This window comes from Procambarus clarkii, chromosome 56 (genome assembly GCF_040958095.1).
Source record: "Procambarus clarkii isolate CNS0578487 chromosome 56, FALCON_Pclarkii_2.0, whole genome shotgun sequence".
Lineage (NCBI taxonomy): Eukaryota > Metazoa > Arthropoda > Malacostraca > Decapoda > Cambaridae > Procambarus > Procambarus clarkii.
The window spans coordinates 17,055,333-17,075,332 of NC_091205.1; the positions used below are offsets into that span (position 1 = coordinate 17,055,333).

General features: G+C 41.3%; 1 long non-coding RNA gene across 1 annotated transcript in view; it reads left to right on the forward strand.

The window, feature by feature from the left end:
- Positions 1-20,000, forward strand: part of LOC138353011 (uncharacterized) — a 127,785-nt gene that overhangs the window by 29,062 nt on the left and 78,723 nt on the right. The window lies entirely within an intron of this gene.

The following is a 20,000-nucleotide window of genomic DNA, read 5'->3' on the forward strand; positions in this document are numbered from 1 at the left end:
TGAGATTTAGCTCTGGGGCTCGGCTCTATATAATTCAACTACTCTGTCGTTCTAATTCTTGTGCTACCTCCTTTTGGCTCTATTTAGGGCACCTCGCCGGAGTAGTTCCCTCAAGGAACCGTTGGATGAAATTAAACAATGCTTGAGCGCTTTCGTATTTTACGGGTTATTCATGCCCGTGCCACCTCTTGGGTGGCTTCATCTTCATCAATCAGCTTTCATAGTCAACACATCAAAGGCTTACTAGCTGTAAAATTAATATATATATATATATATATATATATATATATATATATATATATATATATATATATATATATATATATATATATATCCAGTTCACGAACTATTAGTCAAATACTGACTTTTGTTCAGATCTACGTAAGTCAGATATTTGTCCCATCTGTCACTTGATCAGGTTCGAAACTTTGACTCGAAACATGTTTGGTTCACTTGATCAGGTTCGAAACTTTGACACGAATCGTGTCTCAGTTTCTCTCATTCTGTAAAATCATACTGGCAGTATATTACATTCTTACTTTAGATTTAAAACCTCATTGTTAAATAGCATGAAAGATTCGTGGTGTCAGTTGTTGGTCCGGGTTTCTGAGGTGTATTCTGACTGTGATTCGGCGCTCGTCGCACACGCGCACGCACGCACACACACACACACACACACGCACACGCACACACACACACGCACAAACGCACACACACACAGTGAACTTAGAATTGACAAGTGAACCTGTAATTGAACTCACGTAAGAATCAGTTTAATTCTTTTAAAGACATCTTCAGTCGCCAGAGTAAACGCACTCTACTCGTAGAGCCGGATTGTAGCCTCACCCGTCACCCTCACCCGTCACCCTCATCCAACAGAACCTACTTTAACAATCAATTCAAACCAGTTCTCCAGCAAGTCTTCACTCAAGGTAATATTCCCAACACAACTATGTTTTGGGGGCTGAGAGGGTGTCTGGGAGGGTGTCTGGGGGGAGCAGCAACAGCAAAGTGGATCACACAAACACACACACACTCACCATCCAGCGTTCGTAGCGTGAATCCGCGCCGCGGCGGATATGCCTGGCGTTCGCGTAGCCTTTCCAGCCGCCATTGTTGACATAACTAGATAGCCACTGGCGGTGAGAAAGCAAATATATTTTCTCTACTGCATTTTCCTTCGATAAATAGTAGAGCATTGCTTGGTCAGCGGCGGAACGCCTACTTCTCTTCGCCTCGCTGGTCCTTGCTGGAGTATGTTGGGCCTCGCTGGACCACGCTGGACCACCTTGGTCCACCTTGGTCAGCGCTGGATCAGCCTGGATCAGCCGGGACCAGCCTGGACCACGCTGGACCACCCTGGACCACGCTGGACCACCCTGGTCCACGCTGGACGACCCTGGACCACCCTGGATCACCCTGGACCACGCTGGACCACGCTGGATCACCCTGGTCCACGCTGGACCACCCTGGTCCACGCTGGACCACCCTGGTCCACGCTGGACCACCCTGGTCCACGCTGGACCACCCTGGAGCACGCTAGACCATGCTGGACCACGCTGGACCACCCTGGACCACACTGGACCACCCTGGACCACGCTGGACCACCCTGGACCACCCTGGACCACCCTGGACCACCCTGGACCACCCTGGACCACGCTGGACCACCCTGGACCACCCTGGACTACGCTGGACCCCGCTGGACCACCCTAGACCCCGCTGGACCACGCTGGATCACCCTGGACCCCGCTGGACCACCCTGGACCACCCTGGACCACTCTGACCGACACTACACCACGCTGGACTTGGAAGGACCTTGTTGGGTTATCTTGAGATGGTAATAACAGCTGTGTTATGCCTTAATTGGTAAACGGGAATACACGAAGGAAAATTGTTGATTATTTTCCTATTTTCTCACACTCGCTGCTTCCTCACCCGCGGTGAATCAGTGTGCTGAGTCCCGTCACACTCAGGGGACGAGTTGGCCTTTTTGTATTTAAAAGATCAAAGCTGTGTTAAAAAAAAGGAAAATCAACAGAGATTAACCCAATTTCCGCCAGGAGCGGCGACTCTTGTTATGAAAGTTGTGGATATCTTGAGGCGTCACTGTCTGGCGTCACTCTGTCTGGCGTCACTCTGTCTGGCGTCACCCTGGCTGGCGTCACTTTGTCTGGCGTCACTCTGTCTGGCGTCACTTTGTCTGGCGTCACTCTGTCTGGCGTCACTTTGTCTGGCGTTACTCTGTCTGGCGTCACTCTGTCTGGCGTCACTCTGTCTGGCGTCACTCTGTCTGACGTCACCCTGTCTGGCGTCACTCTGTCTGGCGTCACTCTGTCTGGCGTCACTCTGTCTGGCGTCACCCTGTCTGGCGTCACTCTGTCTGACGTCACCCTGTCTGGCGTCACCCTGTCTGGCGTCACTCTGGCGTCACCCTGTCTGGCGTCACCCTCTCTGGCGTCCCCGACGTCTCACGACACATTCGTCTCCCCCTTTTTCAATCAAACTAATGGAAATCGAAATAGTAATTTTGTTAAAATCTATTTTCATTATTTGTCGACCTTGGTCACCAGCCGTGCTGGAGATGACTGGCTCTGACTGGCCGTGATTGGACGGTCCACTCACACAAACACAACTATTACCTCATAACCAGTTTTGACTCATCTGGTATTCACCTTGTGCCAGTTAGATGGATGCAGTGTTCTTCTAATCTAGTTAAGATGGATGCAATGTTCTTCTAATCTAGTTAAGATGGATGCAGTGTTCTTCTAATCTAGTTAAGATGGATGCAGTGTTCTTCTAATCTAGTTAAGATGGATGCAGTGTTCTTCTAATCTAGTTAAGATGGATGCAATGTTACTCTAATCTAGTTAAGATGGATGCAATGTTCTTCTAATCTAGTTAAGATGGATGCAATGTTACTCTAATCTAGTTAAGATGGATGCAATGTTACTCTAATCTAGTTAAGATGGATGCAATGTTACTCTAATCTAGTTAAGATGGATGCAGTGTTCTTCTAATCTAGTTAAGATGGATGCAGTGTTCTTCTAATCTAGTTAAGATGGATGCAGTGTTCTTCTAATCTAGCTAAGATGGATGCAGTGTTCTTCTAATCTAGTTAAGATGGATGCAGTGTTCTTCTAATCTAGTTAAGATGGATGCAGTGTTCTTCTAATCTAGTTAAGATGGATGCAGTGTTCTTCTAATCTAGTTAAGATGGATGCAATGTTACTCTAATCTAGTTAAGATGGATGCAGTGTTCTTCTAATCTAGTTAAGATGGATGCAGTGTTCTTCTAATCTAGTTAAGATGGATGCAATGTTACTCTAATCTAGTTAAGATGGATGCAATGTTACTCTAATCTAGTTAAGATGGATGCAATGTTACTCTAATCTAGTTAAGATGGATGCAATGTTACTCTAATCTAGTTAAGATGGATGCAATGTTTCTCTAATCTAGTTAAGATGGATGCAGTGTTCTTCTAATCTAGTTAAGATGGATGCAATGTTACTCTAATCTAGTTAAGATGGATGCAATGTTCTTCTAATCTAGTTAAGATTGATGTGATGTTCTTCTAATCTAGTTAAGATGGATGCAATGTTTCTCTAATCTAGTTAAGATTGATGCAATGTTCTTCTAATCTAGTTAAGATGGATGCAATGTTTCTCTAATCTAGTTAAAATTGATGCAATGTTTCTCTAATCTAGTTAAGATTGATGCAATGTTCTTCTAATCTAGTTAAGATTGATGCAATGTTCTTCTAATCTAGTTAAGATGGATGCAATGTTTCTCTAATATAGTTAAGATGGATGCAATGTTCTTCTAATCTAGTTAAGATTGATGCAATGTTCTTCTAATCTAGTTAAGATGGATGCAATGTTCTTCTAATCTAGTTAAGATGGATGCAATGTTCTTCTAATGTAGTTAAGATGGATGCAATGTTTTTCTAATCTAGTTAAGATGGATGCAATGTTCTTCTAATCTAGTTAAGATGGATGCAATGTTACTCTAATCTAGTTAAGATGGATGCAATGTTCTTCTAATCTAGTTAAGATGGATGCAATGTTACTCTAATCTAGTTAAGATGGATGCAATGTTCTTCTAATCTAGTTAAGATGGATGCAATGTTACTCTAATCTAGTTAAGATGGATGCAATGTTACTCTAATCTAGTTAAGATGGATGCAATGTTACTCTAATCTAGTTAAGATGGATGCAGTGTTCTTCTAATCTAGTTAAGATGGATGCAGTGTTCTTCTAATCTAGTTAAGATGGATGCAGTGTTCTTCTAATCTAGTTAAGATGGATGCAGTGTTCTTCTAATCTAGTTAAGATGGATGCAGTGTTCTTCTAATCTAGTTAAGATGGATGCAGTGTTCTTCTAATCTAGTTAAGATGGATGCAGTGTTCTTCTAATCTAGTTAAGATGGATGCAATGTTACTCTAATCTAGTTAAGATGGATGCAGTGTTCTTCTAATCTAGTTAAGATGGATGCAGTGTTCTTCTAATCTAGTTAAGATGGATGCAATGTTACTCTAATCTAGTTAAGATGGATGCAATGTTACTCTAATCTAGTTAAGATGGATGCAATGTTACTCTAATCTAGTTAAGATGGATGCAATGTTACTCTAATCTAGTTAAGATGGATGCAATGTTTCTCTAATCTAGTTAAGATGGATGCAGTGTTCTTCTAATCTAGTTAAGATGGATGCAATGTTACTCTAATCTAGTTAAGATGGATGCAATGTTCTTCTAATCTAGTTAAGATTGATGTGATGTTCTTCTAATCTAGTTAAGATGGATGCAATGTTTCTCTAATCTAGTTAAGATTGATGCAATGTTCTTCTAATCTAGTTAAGATGGATGCAATGTTTCTCTAATCTAGTTAAAATTGATGCAATGTTTCTCTAATCTAGTTAAGATTGATGCAATGTTCTTCTAATCTAGTTAAGATTGATGCAATGTTCTTCTAATCTAGTTAAGATGGATGCAATGTTTCTCTAATATAGTTAAGATGGATGCAATGTTCTTCTAATCTAGTTAAGATTGATGCAATGTTCTTCTAATCTAGTTAAGATGGATGCAATGTTCTTCTAATCTAGTTAAGATGGATGCAATGTTCTTCTAATCTAGTTAAGATGGATGCAATGTTTTTCTAATCTAGTTAAGATGGATGCAATGTTCTTCTAATCTAGTTAAGATGGATGCAATGTTACTCTAATCTAGTTAAGATGGATGCAATGTTACTCTAATCTAGTTAATATGGATGCAATGTTCTTCTAATCTAGTTAAGATGGATGCAATGTTACTCTAATCTAGTTAATATGGATGCAGTGTTCTTCTAATCTAGTTAAGATGGATGCAATGTTACTCTAATCTAGTTAAGATGGATGTAATGTTCTTCTAATCTAGTTAAGATGGATGCAATGTTACTCTAATCTAGTTAAGATGGATGCAATGTTACTCTAATCTAGTTAAGATGGATGCAATGTTCTTCTAATCTAGTTAAAATTGATGCAATGTTTCTCTAATCTAGTTAAAATTGATGTAATGTTACTCTAATCTAGTTAAGATGGATGCAATGTTACTCTAATCTAGTTAAGATTGATGCAATGTTCTTCTAATCTAGTTAAGATTGATGTAATGTTTCTCTAATCTAGTTAAAATTGATGCAATGTTTCTCTAATCTAGTTAAGATTGATGTAATGTTTCTCTAATCTAGTTAAGATTGATGCAATATTTCTCTAATCTAGTTAAAATTGATGCAATGTTTCTCTAATCTAGTTAAGATTGATGTGATGTTTCTCTAATCTAGTTAAAATTGATGTAATGTTTCTCTTATCTAGTTAAGATTGATGTAATGTTTCTCTAATCTAGTTAAAATTGATGCAATGTTTCTCTAATCTAGTTAAGATGGATGCAATGTTACTCTAATCTAGTTAAGATTGATGTAATGTTTCTCTAATCTAGTTAAAATTGATGTTTCTCTAATCTAGTTAAAATTGATGCAATGTTTCTCTAATCTAGTTAAGATTGATGCGATGTTCCTCTAATCTAGTTAAAATTGATGCAATGTTCCTCTAATCTAGTTAAGATTGATGCAATGTTTCTCTAATCTAGTTAAAATTGATGCAATGTTTCTCTAATCTAGTTAAGATTGATGCAATGTTCTCCTAAAACCTGATACAATGTTTTTCTACTTGAGTTGGTCGGATGCAGTGATCGTTGGGGGCTGATAGATCAATGTACGGCGTCTAACGTTCAAAGAAAGACTCTGGTAAAGCCAAAACGTCTTGAGTTGTTGTTGAAGACAGACAGACGAAGACAGATTGTCGAACACGTGATTCAACGTCGACTCAACATCAGTGATGTTAAATGTTGATCCAAGATTACTCGAGCATGTTAGGCCTTCTGTTGGGGAGAGAGAGAGAGAGAGAGAGAGAGAGAGAGAGAGAGAGAGAGAGAGAGAGAGAGAGAGAGAGAGAGAGAGTAGAAGGGGAGGGAGAGTGAAATGGACACATACACACACACACTCTCTCTCTCTCTCTCTCTCAGCCAGCTGGTGCCTTGGGCTCTTCCAGCCTCAGCCATCCGAACACCGCCATCCGAACACTACCAGCAGCTGCAAGTAGCATAATAGCAACAACATAATACTAACACTAGGTGCATTAGTAAAAGTATCAATAGTGGTAGTAGTGTTAGGTTTTAGTAGTGGTAGCGATAGTTGTTGTGATAGTGGTTATCAGAGAACTAGTAGCACACTAACAATAATAATAACAGTTACAATTAACTGTAATCATTCATCTGTAAAGAGGACTGGAACACATATCAAAATACAATTCATTTAAATGAACAATTTGTCTGACTTGCCAGATTTTTTTTTTAATAAATCTCAGTTTCCCTCTTTATCCTAACATGAGTTAACTGACAAATCCATTTATAATTGATCCAATTGATCACTTATCGAGTATAAGTGGTCGTGGGAGATAAGGATGCTGTCTCATGAGATGAGGATGCTCTCTTGAGATGAGGATGCTGTCTCATGAGATGAGGATGCTCTCTCATGAGATGAGGATGCTCTCTCATGAGATGAGGATGCTCTCTCATGAGATGAGGATGCTCTCTCATGAGATGAGGATGCTCTTAGGAGATGAGGATGCTCTCTTATGAGATGAGGATGCTCTCTCATCAGATGAGGATGCTCTTAGGAGATGAGGATGCTCTCTCATGAGATGAGGATGCTCTCTCATGAGATGAGGATGCTCTCATGAGATGAGGATGCTCTCATGTGATGATGCTCTCTCATGAGATGAGGATGCTCTCATGAGATGAGGATGCTCTCATGAGATGATGCTCTTATGAGATGATGCTCATGAGATGAGGATGCTCATGAGATGAGGATGCTCTCTCATGAGATGATGCTCTCATGAGATGAGGATGCTCTCATGAGATGAGGATGCTCTCTCATGAGATGAGGCTTCTCTCTCTTATTCTTGACTCTCAGCATCCAAGCTGCGATGTGTCCGGTAACTGGTAGGAATTAATTATTACGATCCCCGCGTCTCTTCAAGTATCCGGCCGTTCCATCCCATCATTCCGGACGTCCATCCGAGCGTCCGTATGTTAAATTTTATTCAGTATACATTCAACCCGTCCCAATGCGGCGTCCACTGTCTGTCCCCGTCTATACGTATATATAGGCGGTGGTGTCACCTTCGGTTGACGGTCACCCATGTCGCCTCCGTCTCCTGCCGTCTACAAGACGTTCCTCCAGTTCTGTCCGTTGACGTCCTCCAGTTCTGTCCGTTGACGTCCTCAAGTTCTGTCCGTTGACGTCCTCAAGTTCTGTCCGTTGACGTCCTCAAGTTCTGTCCGTTGACGTCCTCAAGTTCTGTCCGTTGACGTCCTCAAGTTCTGTCCGTTGACGTCCTCAAGTTCTGTCCGTTGACGTCCTCAAGTTCTGTCCGTTGACGCCCTCGAGTTCTGTCCGTTGACGCCCTCGAGTTCTGTCCGTTGACGTTCTCAAGTTCTGTCCGTTGACGTTCTCAAGTTCTGTCCGTTGACGCCCTCAAGTTCTGTCCGTTGACGCCCTCAAGTTCTGTCCGTTGACGCCCTCGAGTTCTGTCCGTTGACGTTCTCAAGTTCTGTCCGTTGACGTCCTCAAGTTCTGTCCGTTGACGCCCTCGAGTTCTGTCCGTTGACGTTCTCAAGTTCTGTCCGTTGACGCCCTCAAGTTCTGTCCGTTGACGTCCTCATGTTCTGTCCGTTGACGTTCTCAAGTTCTGTCCGTTGACGCCCTCCAGTTCTGTCCGTTGACGTCCTCAAGTTCTGTCCGTTGACGCCCTCGATTTCTGTCCGTTGACGTTCTCAAGTTCTGTCCGTTGACGCCCTCAAGTTCTGTCCGTTGACGTCCTCATGTTCTGTCCGTTGACGTTCTCAAGTTCTGTCCGTTGACGCCCTCAAGTTCTGTCCGTTGACGTCCTCAAGTTCTGTCCGTTGACGCCCTCAAGTTCTGTCCGTTGACGTCCTCGAGTTCTGTCCGTTGACGTCCTCAAGTTCTGTCCGTTGACGTCAAGTTCTGTCAACGGCACAGGCATTCCTTTGCATCTTTTTTTTTTCCTCCGCGCTACGTCCGTTGCAGCGTATAGTGTATATTTGGTATGACGGATACAGTTGTTGTATTAATGAACGGTACATACCGTTGGGAACTGTTGTATAATGTATATATAACTGAACGTATATAACTGTTTCTTGTATTTGTCCAGGGGACATTTTTGTCACATTTATATATATATATATATATATATATATATATATATATATATATATATATATATATATATATATATATATATATATATATATATATATATATGACAATGTCAGACCACGGAGGAAAAATGAAACAGGAAATTTCCTTAAGTACTTTCGTATATTAAATACATCTTCAGAAGGTCATTTTACAGATCGAGTGATGGGTATAAATAGGCAGGAGAGAGTGGTGAAGTAAGGTGAGGTACAATACTTGGACAACGCAGACGGCCCATTGGCCCATCAGATGCACCCAATTGGCACATCCGATGTAGCCCAATGGCCCATCTGATACAGCAGACATACAAGCATAATATATAGGTAATTATAACATAAAGAAGTAAATATATACAATAAATTAGTGAGACAAATGTTTTTCAATGATTCTACTTAAATCGCCCTTTAGCTGATCTATTAGAAATGGATCTAAGTTATATAGACCACTGCTAATATTCAAATTACTTTCTTTGGTGATCTTTGGTTTATGGAGGTGACTTGGTCATGACCAAGTCACCTCCATAAAATTTACTATGGAGACTGAAATTTATAAATGTTTGCCATTCTTAGATGTGCTTATTCATAGGGAAAACTCTTCATTAAAGTTTAGTGTTTACAGAAAACCTACGAACAATTTATCTTATGTTCATTATTTTTCAGGGCATAAATACAATGTAAAAAAGTCAATTTTTTTTCTTCAATGTATCTAAGAGCTCTTCGAGTTGTGAGTCCAGAATTCTTAGATGAAGAATTTAAGAATATTGATTCGATTGGTCTTAAGCTTTGTTACCCACTGAATTTTTTGGAAGTTTGTCGTAACAAAGCTCGTCGTACATATTATAATAATGTATGCAGTGAAAGGATTCGCCCAAAGAATGTGTTATGTTTACCATATTTCTCTGGGTTTGAGAATATTGTCAAGGCCTTGAAACTTTTTAATATAGATGTAATGTTTAGCTACGAAAACACTGTTGGTAAGCTATTAGTAAGGAACAGCCCTCGTAGTGATAATTGCGTCATTTATAAAATACCTTGTAAGGAATGTAACAAGTTCTATGTCGGGCAAACATCTAAAGATTTAAAATGTAGAATATCGCAACATAAATACTCTGTAAGACATGGCCAATTGTCTAATGCTTTGTTTGTGCATTTGTCAGAAAAAGCTCATCAAATTGATTGGGAGAGTGCTTCTTCAATAACAAATTGTAAAAGCACCTATAACAGAAACATAATTGAATCTGCTTTGATACAGATCACCAAAGAAAGTAATTTGAATATTAGCAGTGGTCTATATAACTTAGATCCATTTCTAATAGATCAGCTAAAGGGCGATTTAAGTAGAATCATTGAAAAACATTTGTCTCACTAATTTATTGTATATATTTACTTCTTTATGTTATAATTACCTATATATTATGCTTGTATGTCTCCTGTATCAGATGGGCCATTGGGCTACATCGGATGTGCCAATTGGGTGCATCTGATGGGCCAATGGGCCGTCTGCGTTGTCCAAGTATTGTACCTCACCTTACTTCACCACTCTCTCCTGCCTATTTATACCCATCACTCGATCTGTAAAATGACCTTCTGAAGATGTATTTAATATACGAAAGTACTTAAGGAAATTTCCTGTTTCATTTTTCCTCCGTGGTCTGACATTGTCACATTCTTAATCACGTGTTTATTTTCGTGATATACACATATATATATATATATATATATTTTCCATTGAATTTTTCATTTCTTTTTCTTTGTTTTGGTATTTTGATGCAAAGTTTGTATATATACATTATATATATATATATATATATATATATATATATATATATATATACATATATATATATATATATATAATGAAAACAAGCATTCAGGTCCTTCATCTGTCAGATGTAAGGAATAGAACTCCATCCCAGAACCGTCCCGTTACTAACCAGGACCGACCGATTTAGGACGGGACGGAAGGAATGGACTTGAAGGTTAATAGAAGCCAATAGTCTTGCGTGCCAATGCCGACAGACTCGGAAATGTGACCAATTATCTCGAGGTTCTCAAACTGTTACGGTAATAGTAGTGGAAATTTGGACAAAATGGTGACTGAGGTGGGGGATATTTCTGGGTAAAAAAAAAAAGAGTATATACCCATCAAACACACACCGAAACTACGACGTTGGTACAACGTTCGAACAAGTTTTGACCCCTCCTAACCCAGTTATAACAACCAATATAACTAGTTGTAACAACGTTCTAATACGTCATAAACACGTTAAGTCAAGATATAACAACTTTATTACAAGTTGTAACAAGCGGAAAATAGACACAGTTACGGTTTGTGTTTCCAGGGTATGACTTTTCAGAAGTTTCCATTGTCGTGGCAAATAGATAAATGAACTAGGCACAGAATATCTATCACAAAGCTGCGATAGATATTCTACAGGGAGTGGAAGAAACAAACCATAGAATGAACGCGAGGTAGATAGATGTGAGGGGTTTTAGGGGAAAACAAAGTAAGGGGAAACAATGAATCAACAGGGAGAAGACATGGAGGCCAAAGTTGGTGGAGGTAGTAGAGAGTAGACTTCCTGATGATGAAGACCTTCCAGCAAAGACAGATCTTAAGTTTACCAGCAGAAAGTGAGGGGCCACATATAAGAAAAACCCTTGAGGACCCGACTCAAAATAGTGAATGAAATGCATTTGTGCACTTCACTGTGCCTTTATTTGTGCTTTCACGAAGTACACACGGAATGCAATACTGCATTCTGTGTGGTAGTGAAGACTTGCAATAAACTGGACGAGGAGTTGTGGAAGGAGGTACGACTCAGGGGACTAACCAACCCAGTTTGACACACAGAAAAACTGCGAGAAAATTTACAACAGTTTTTCGACTATAGAGACGAATTTAATTTATTTTTTTTTCCATTAGCTATTTTCACCTCCTCGGAAGTACTTAGGATACTCACCTAATCTTCCAATGAGATTGAGTACCTGGATGACACCTGGTTGATGGGGTTCTGGGAGTTCTTCTACTCCCCAAGCCCGGCCCGAGGCCAGGCTCGACTTGTGAGAGTTTGGTCCACCAGGCTGTTGCTTGGAGCGGCCCGCAGGCCCACATATACCTGGTTGATGGGGTTCTGGGAGTTCTTCTACTCCCCAAGCCCGGCCCGAGGCCAGGCTTGACTTGTGAGAGTTTGGTCCACCAGGCTGTTGCTTGGAGCGGCCCGCAGGCCCACATATACCTGATTGATGGGGTTCTGGGAGTTCTTCTACTCCCCAAGCCCGGCCCGAGGCCAGGCTCGACTTGTGAGAGTTTGGTCCACCAGGCTGTTGCTTGGAGCGGCCCGCAGGCCCACATATACCTGGTTGATGGGGTTCTGGGAGTTCTTCTACTCCCCAAGCCCGGCCCGAGGCCAGGCTCGACTTGTGGGAGTTTGGTCCACCAGGCTGTTGCTTGGAGCGGCCCGCAGGCCCACATACCCACCACAGCCCGGTTGCTCCGGCACTCCTTGGAGGAATAAATCTAGTTTCCTCTTGAAAATGTCCACGGTTGTTCCGGCAATATTTCTTATGCTTGCTGGGAGGACGTTGAACAACCGCGGACCTCTGATGTTTATACAGTGTTCTGTATAAGTAGTAGGCGTGTGTTTGTGTATATAAATGATATAAATGTCGTTGTTTGGATATGTGTGTGTGTACTCACCTATTGTACTGACCTATTTGTGTTTTCGGGGGTTGAGCTTTGGCTCTTTGGTCCCGCCTCTCATGAGACACATTTGTGAGCATGGGAATATACTTGTCCTCCCAGTGAACTAGTTAAAAAAGCCCCCTTTCCCCCCAAAAAAAATATACCGAGGTCAGACGACCTATCATACTCACAGGGGGGGGGGGATATATGGAATATACTCACGGCTGCTTCGCCAATTTCATTGTAGTTATTATATTTATTCATCATGAGCAGCGATATTCTATTATCGTCTTATTCAATCATCAACGTCGTTATCAATACTCCTCATGATCAATATTTGAGTGAGTTTGGATGAGTTTGAGTGCGTGCTTGCGTGCGTGTGTGTGAATTTACTATTTGTGCCTGCAGGATCAAGCTGCTAGCTCTTGGACCCCGCCTTTCTAACCATCAGTTATCTAATATACTGACTCCTGACCTATTTTTCCTTTATCATATCTATTACATATATTTCACACTCACACACACACACACACACACACACACACACACACTCACACACACACACACACACACACACACACACACACACACACACACACACACACTCACACACACACACACACACACACACACACACACTCACACACACACACACACACACACACACACACACACACACACACACACACACACACACACTCTCACACACACACACACACACACACACACACACACACACACACACACACACACACACACACATCCCCCGGAAGCAGCCCGTAACAGCTGTTTAACTCCCAGGTACCTATCTACTGCTAGGTAAACAGATACATCAGGGTGAAAGAAACTCTGCCCATATGTTTCTGCCGCTGTGTGTGTGTGTGTGTGTGTGTGTGTGTGTGTGTAACCTTAATAGATGACTGCTCAATATTACTGATGCAAAATCTGACCTATATATATATATATATATATATATATATATATATATATATATATATATATGTCGTACCTAGTAGCCAGAACTCACTTCTCAGCCTACTATGCAAGGCCAAATTTGCCTAGTAAGCCAAGTTTTCATGAATTAATTGTTTTTCGACTACCTAACCTACCTAACCTAACCTAACCTAACTTTTTCGGCTACCTAACCTAACCTAACCTATAAAGATAGGTTAGGTTAGGTTAGGTAGGGTTGGTTAGGTTTGGTCATATATCTACGTTAATTTTAACTCCAATAAAAAAAAATTGACATCGTACATAATAAAATGGGTAGCTTTATCATTTCATAAGAAAAAAATTAGAGAAAATATATTAATTGAGGAAAACTTGGCTTATTAGGCAAATTTGGTCTTGCATATTAGGCTGAGAAGTGCGTTCTGGCTACTAGGTACGACATATATATATATATATATATATATATATATATATATATATATATATATATATGTATATATATATATATATATATATATATATGTATATATATATATATATATATATATATATATATATATAAAAGTAACTAACGTTAACTAACGTTAGAAATAAGTCAATATAGCAATATTTATATAACTTTTCGCGGTGTTGCAGACAAAACGTGACTAGTCAGTCGTGGCCAAGTCCGATTATATTATATATATATATGTCGTACCTAGTAGCCAGATCTCACTTCTCAGCCTACTATGCAAGGCCCGATTTGCCTAATAAGCCAAGTTTTCATGAATTAATGTTTTTTCGACAACCTAACCTACCTAACCTAACCTAACCTAACGTTTTCGGCTACCTAACCTAACCTAACCTATAAAGATAGGTTAGGTTAGGTTAGGTAGGGTTGGTTAGGTTCGGTCATACATCTACGTTAATTTTAACTCCAATAAAAAAAAATTGACCTCATACATAATGAAATGGATAGCTTTATCATTTCATAAGAAAAAAAATTGAGAAAATATATTAATTCAGTAAAACATGGCTTATTAGGCAAATCGGGCCTCGCATAGTAGGCTGAGAAGTGAGTTCTGGCTACTAGGTACGACATATATATATTATATATATATATATATATATATATATATATATATATATATGTATATATATATATATATATATATATATATATATATATATATATATATATATATATATATATATATATATATATAATTACTTCTAATGTACCTAATAGCCAAAGTTGCCCAACAAGGCGAATTTTTTTGTGAAATATTAAATTTTTTTCATTTTTTTCTTATGAAATAATAGTTTTCATTGTATTGTATTTGATTGCAATTTTATGCTATTTGAGTCGAAACTAATATAGAAATTTGATCAAACCTAACCTACCTATCCTAACCTAACCTAACCTTCCTAACCTAACCTTCCTAACCTAACCTTCCTAACCTTACCTAACCTTCCTAACCTAACCTTCCTAACCTTCCTAACCTAACCTTACCTAACCTTCCTAACCTTCCTAACCTAACCTTCCTAACCTTCCTAACCTTCCTAACCTAACCTAACCTAACCTTCCTAACCTAACCTTCCTAACCTAACCTTCCTAACCTAACCTAACCTTCCTAACCTAACCTAACCTAACCTTCCTAACCTAACCTAACCTTCCTAACCTAACCTAACCTTCCTAACCTTACCTAACCTTCCTAACCTAACATAACCTAACTGAGTCATTAATTAATTTTCGTAATATAATAAATCATTATTGCTTGAAAAGAACAATCTGGAAATAAACATTTGAAAATAACTAAAATCATTCTGCCTGTTAGGCACATCGGACCTTGCATACTAGGGCAAGAAGTGCGGTTCTGGCTATTAGGCACGGCTATATATATATTCTTTAACAATCATGAAAAGTTGTTCAAAATATTTGACAAATTTTGCGCCTTCCATAAAACTATGTCATTAGTGGTAATTGAAACTCATTCTAGGCTTGGACGTGTGTTTAGGGCTCTTGGTGTGACTAATGCCATTATCTCTTATTCTCTCTCTCACTCACTCTCTCTCTTCTTTTACTCTGTCTCTCTCTGTGTCTCTCTCTGTGTCTCTCTCTGCCTCTCTCTTCTTTTACTCTGTCTCTCTCTCTCTCTCTGTCTCTCTCTGTGTCTCTCTCTGCCTCTCTCTGTCTCTGTCCGTCTCTCTCTCTCTCTCTCTCTCTCTCTCTCTCTCTCTCTCTCTCTCTCTCTCTCTCTCTCTCTCTCTCTCTCTCTCTCTCTCTCTCTCTCCCCCCCCCTCCCCCTCTCTCCCCCCCCTCCCCCTCTCTCCCCCCCCTCCCCCTCTCCCCCCCTCCCTCTCTCTCCCCCCCTGCTACCAATCTCTTCCTGGTAGCCCCAATAAACGGAACCTTCCCTAAGCTGGCGTTGGAGAGCACGGTCTTGGCCCGAGCAATACGTGAAGTTCCGGATGGTCGGGCAACCAGTTTTTGGGGAAGGTGTTAGTGGGCCGTGGAGACTGGGCGGGCGGGCCAAGCTTGAGTACCTGCTTCAAGGTGGTCAAGGGGGACTTGCTTGCAAGGGGCCCAGGAGATACAACTCAACCCCTCAAGTTGCAGAATAAACACCCAAACACAGAGACAAACAATATTCATGTCGGACTTCATTGCAGATCAACAAAATAAGTCAATTGAGTGGTAATTGATTCGAGACGGCGGGCGGGTGAGGCTGTTGTAGCCCTGTAATGGGCCTGTCGATTGTGTGGTCTCGTTCACAGTCGTGGGCAGGGTTACAGCCGGGGACCTGATTGTTGTTGACGTCACAGGAGGCTCCGCTGGTGCTGCTGGGATTGTGGATGGTGTTCTGATTGTTAGAGTTCATTTATAATCTGTTGTTCGTTCATGTTTCAGTTTAATCGTTTTTTTTTCTTGTTGATTCCACAGCTTAAGATGTCAGGTATGTTGATTAACACCCACCCTACTCCCCCCCCCACATCGCCCCTACAAACCCCCCCCACCCACCTTCCTCCCCGCCCCCCCCCACTAACCTCTCCCCCCACCACAGTTTGCTGGTCATGAGTTGAAGACATCGTATCTTGCCAAGCTGTTTCTCTTTATACATAACGGTTCGTATCTAAAAGGCTTAATGGGCTGAACTTCAGCTCCAGAACTCCGACTTTTCTCCGTAGGGGGGAGTCTAAAATAATGGATTTTCACCCCCCCCCCACGTTTTCTGTACCTCGGTACATTCGCTAATAAAAATTACAGATTGCGTTAGTCTATTATCTTTACCCATTAAATTAATTCCATTAATTTTATCTTGCACACTGAAAACGAAATTCTTGCACAGTCTAAACATTTTATTTTTATTCACTCTATCGAAACCTGTTAGTATTTTGCATGTCTGGATCATGTCCCCCGTCTTGTTCTCCTTCGGGTGTCATTAGGTTCGTCTCCTTAAGGAAATGTCTTTGCAACTTAGTCCTCTTAATTGCGGGACCAATCATTTTGTAATCTACCCGTTGTCGTCGCGTTCTTCTTAAGGTCGGGTCTAGATGTAGGTGTAGCTGCATATCTTGGCACAGGTCTGACGAATGTTGTAGATAGCGTTTTGAAAGAGTATTTTGTATAGGTTTCTGGCGGTCATATCCTGTTGACGGTGGAGTATTTGCTCATCGAACTATCCAGGCACCTGGGCTCAGTTACCGCAGGGCTAGAAGGGTCTATCTCCCTGATATGTTTAGCAGGATCGAACCGGCATGGATATGTTGGACATATGTTGGTCCCATTCACACTGTTCCTTCCTCCCTTATTCCGTTTGGCTAGGATAAATTAGATAAGACTTAATGAGGATAAGTTAGGCTAGGTTGCGATAAATTAGGTTAGGATGGGAGGGGGGGGGGTCAGTTTAGGTTAGGATAGGTCGGTTTAGGTTAAAACATTAGGTTAGAATCGGTTAGGTTAGGTTAGGTTACGATGCGTTAAGTTAGGTTAGGTTACGATGCGTTAAGTTAGGTTAGGTTAGGTTACGATGCGTTAAGTTAGGTTAGGTTAGGTTACGATGCGTTAAGTTAGGTTAGGTTAGGTTACGATGCGTTAAGTTAGGTTAGGTTAGGTTACGATGCGTTAGGCTAGAATAGGTTCCAATGTTAGGATACGATTGGTAAAGACAGATACAGTACACCTTTGCCCTACCACGGTTGCATTCTCTACAACATGCCTACCATGCCGTCGACACATGTCGGACGAGGATACAGTTGCGCGGCTAGCAGCATTCCTACCCGACCCCGCAGAAACAAAATTGAATTCGACACACACACACACAGAGTGGAGAGTTTCTTTTCTCCAATTTCCTGGAGGTCGGGCACGACATATATGGTAACTAAATAGCCTGTATGAGATTGCATAAATAGCATGTGTTGCCTGCTGTTGGCGCGTTCCCCACTCCCCCGCGTGGATGTGTATATATAAATATATATATATACATATACCCTTACTACATTTCCATTTTTTATTTGATTTTCTTCCCATTTTTAAGATCTTTTTTTCTTCTCCTTCCTTAAAGAAGATTCCTGATTATCTTGGCTGAGAATTTTGACGTGTTTAAAAATGTGATTTGATTTTAGTGTTGATGTCATTGTGGCCTCTTTGATGACCGCGATGTCCTTCTTGCTGATGTACTTGACATCGTTACCTGTTTGTTGGTGTTCTTGTCGCCCAATGGAACGTGCTAGTGGCATTTCTTCATACACACACACACACACACACACACACACACACACACACACACACACACACACACACACACACACACACACACACCACACACACACACACACATACACACACTCACTCTCTCTCTCTCTCTCTCTCTCTCTCTCTCTCTCTCTCTCTCTCTCTCTCCTCTCAGTACCTCTCTCTACTAATTAAGCCTTTCGCCTGATGATTATGGAAAGTCTGAAATGTTGATAGCGGCGATTTATTTTGGAGTCGCAAGCATGACTGACAGACAGAGAGAGAAACGCCAGGGCGGCCCGTCACGCGCCGTAGCTTGAGACAGACGCAGGTAAATAGACAGGTAGAAACCCAGGTAGACAAGTAGACACACACACACACACACACACACACACACACACACACACACACACACACACACACACACACACACACACACACACACACACACACACACACACACACACACACACACACACACACAGGAGGCCTGGTAGCCTGGTGGATAGCGCGCAGGACTCTTAATTCTGTGGCTCGGGTTCGATTCCCGCACCAGGCAGAAACAAATGGGCAAAGTTTCTTTCACCCTGAATGGCTCTTGTTACCTAGCAGTAAATAGGTGCCTGGGAGTTAGACAGCTGTCACTGGCTGCTTCCTGGGGGTGTGTATATGTGTGTGTTAGAAAGAAATACTGAATTACATAGATCAAATTACGTAGAATTACATAGAAAGCACTACATAGAAAGAAAGAATGACATAGAAAGAAAGAAGTTTCATAGAAAGAAAGAATTACATAGAAACAATTACATAGAGAAATATATGTAGTAATTTTAATAGAGGAAAAATAGATTGCTTCGAAAAGCGGGGTCCAAGAGCTAATAGCTCGATCCTGCAGACATAAACAGTAAATACACCTCCCCCCCCCCTCGCCCCATCTGCGACCAGCCCACACCAAGAAGAAGGCAGCCTATGAAGTGAGAGGGAAGGTGGTTCCAGTAGGTGTTCCACTACGGGCTCACCATAGCCCGTGCTACTTGGAACTTTTTGTCCCAGGTAGCGAATCTTGAACAACAAGAACAGTAGGTGTTACCGTCTCAAGCAAGAGACGGTAGACAGCGAGGAAACAGCCACCACAAGGGCGTGCGAGTGTATAGATCCCAAGTGACAGGACTCTTAAGTCCCCAAGTCCCCAACGCTTATCTTATCCTGATCTTCCATCGAGGATAAGGTAAAGTTAATTTATCAGGAAAAAAGGCCAAGCCAGTGTATCTGTAGCACTTTGTGAAGGATTACAGATAGTTGGGATGTTCAAACACTTAAACCCATCGGGGATTGAACGCAGACCTGCAAGAAGCGAGGCCTCCGTTGCAGGGTCTGCAACGTTGGACTTCGTTGCAACATGTCCAATGTTTACTGATAATAGGATATTGGAGGCAAGATTGCAAGAAGCTACTGGGAGATAATTTACAAAAATGGTCCAATAAATGGCAACTAGAATTCAACTGGAGCGAATGTAAAGTAATGAACGAGATGCTTCGTACTAAATGAAAGGGAAAAAAAAACAACTCTCCATTAGCCGGATAGAAAGACCTTAGTCATGACACCGAACCTGTTATCTTGAGGTTATCTTGAGATGATTTCGGGGCTTTAGTGTCCCCGCGGCCCGGTCCTCGACCAGGCCTCCACCCCCAGGAAGCAGCCCGTGACAGCTGACTAACACCCAGTTACCTATTTTACTGCTAGGTAACAGGGGCATAGGGTGAAAGAAACTCTGCCCATTGTTTTTCGCCGGCGCCTGGGATTGAACCCAGGACCACAGGATCACAAGTCCAGCGTGCTGTCCGC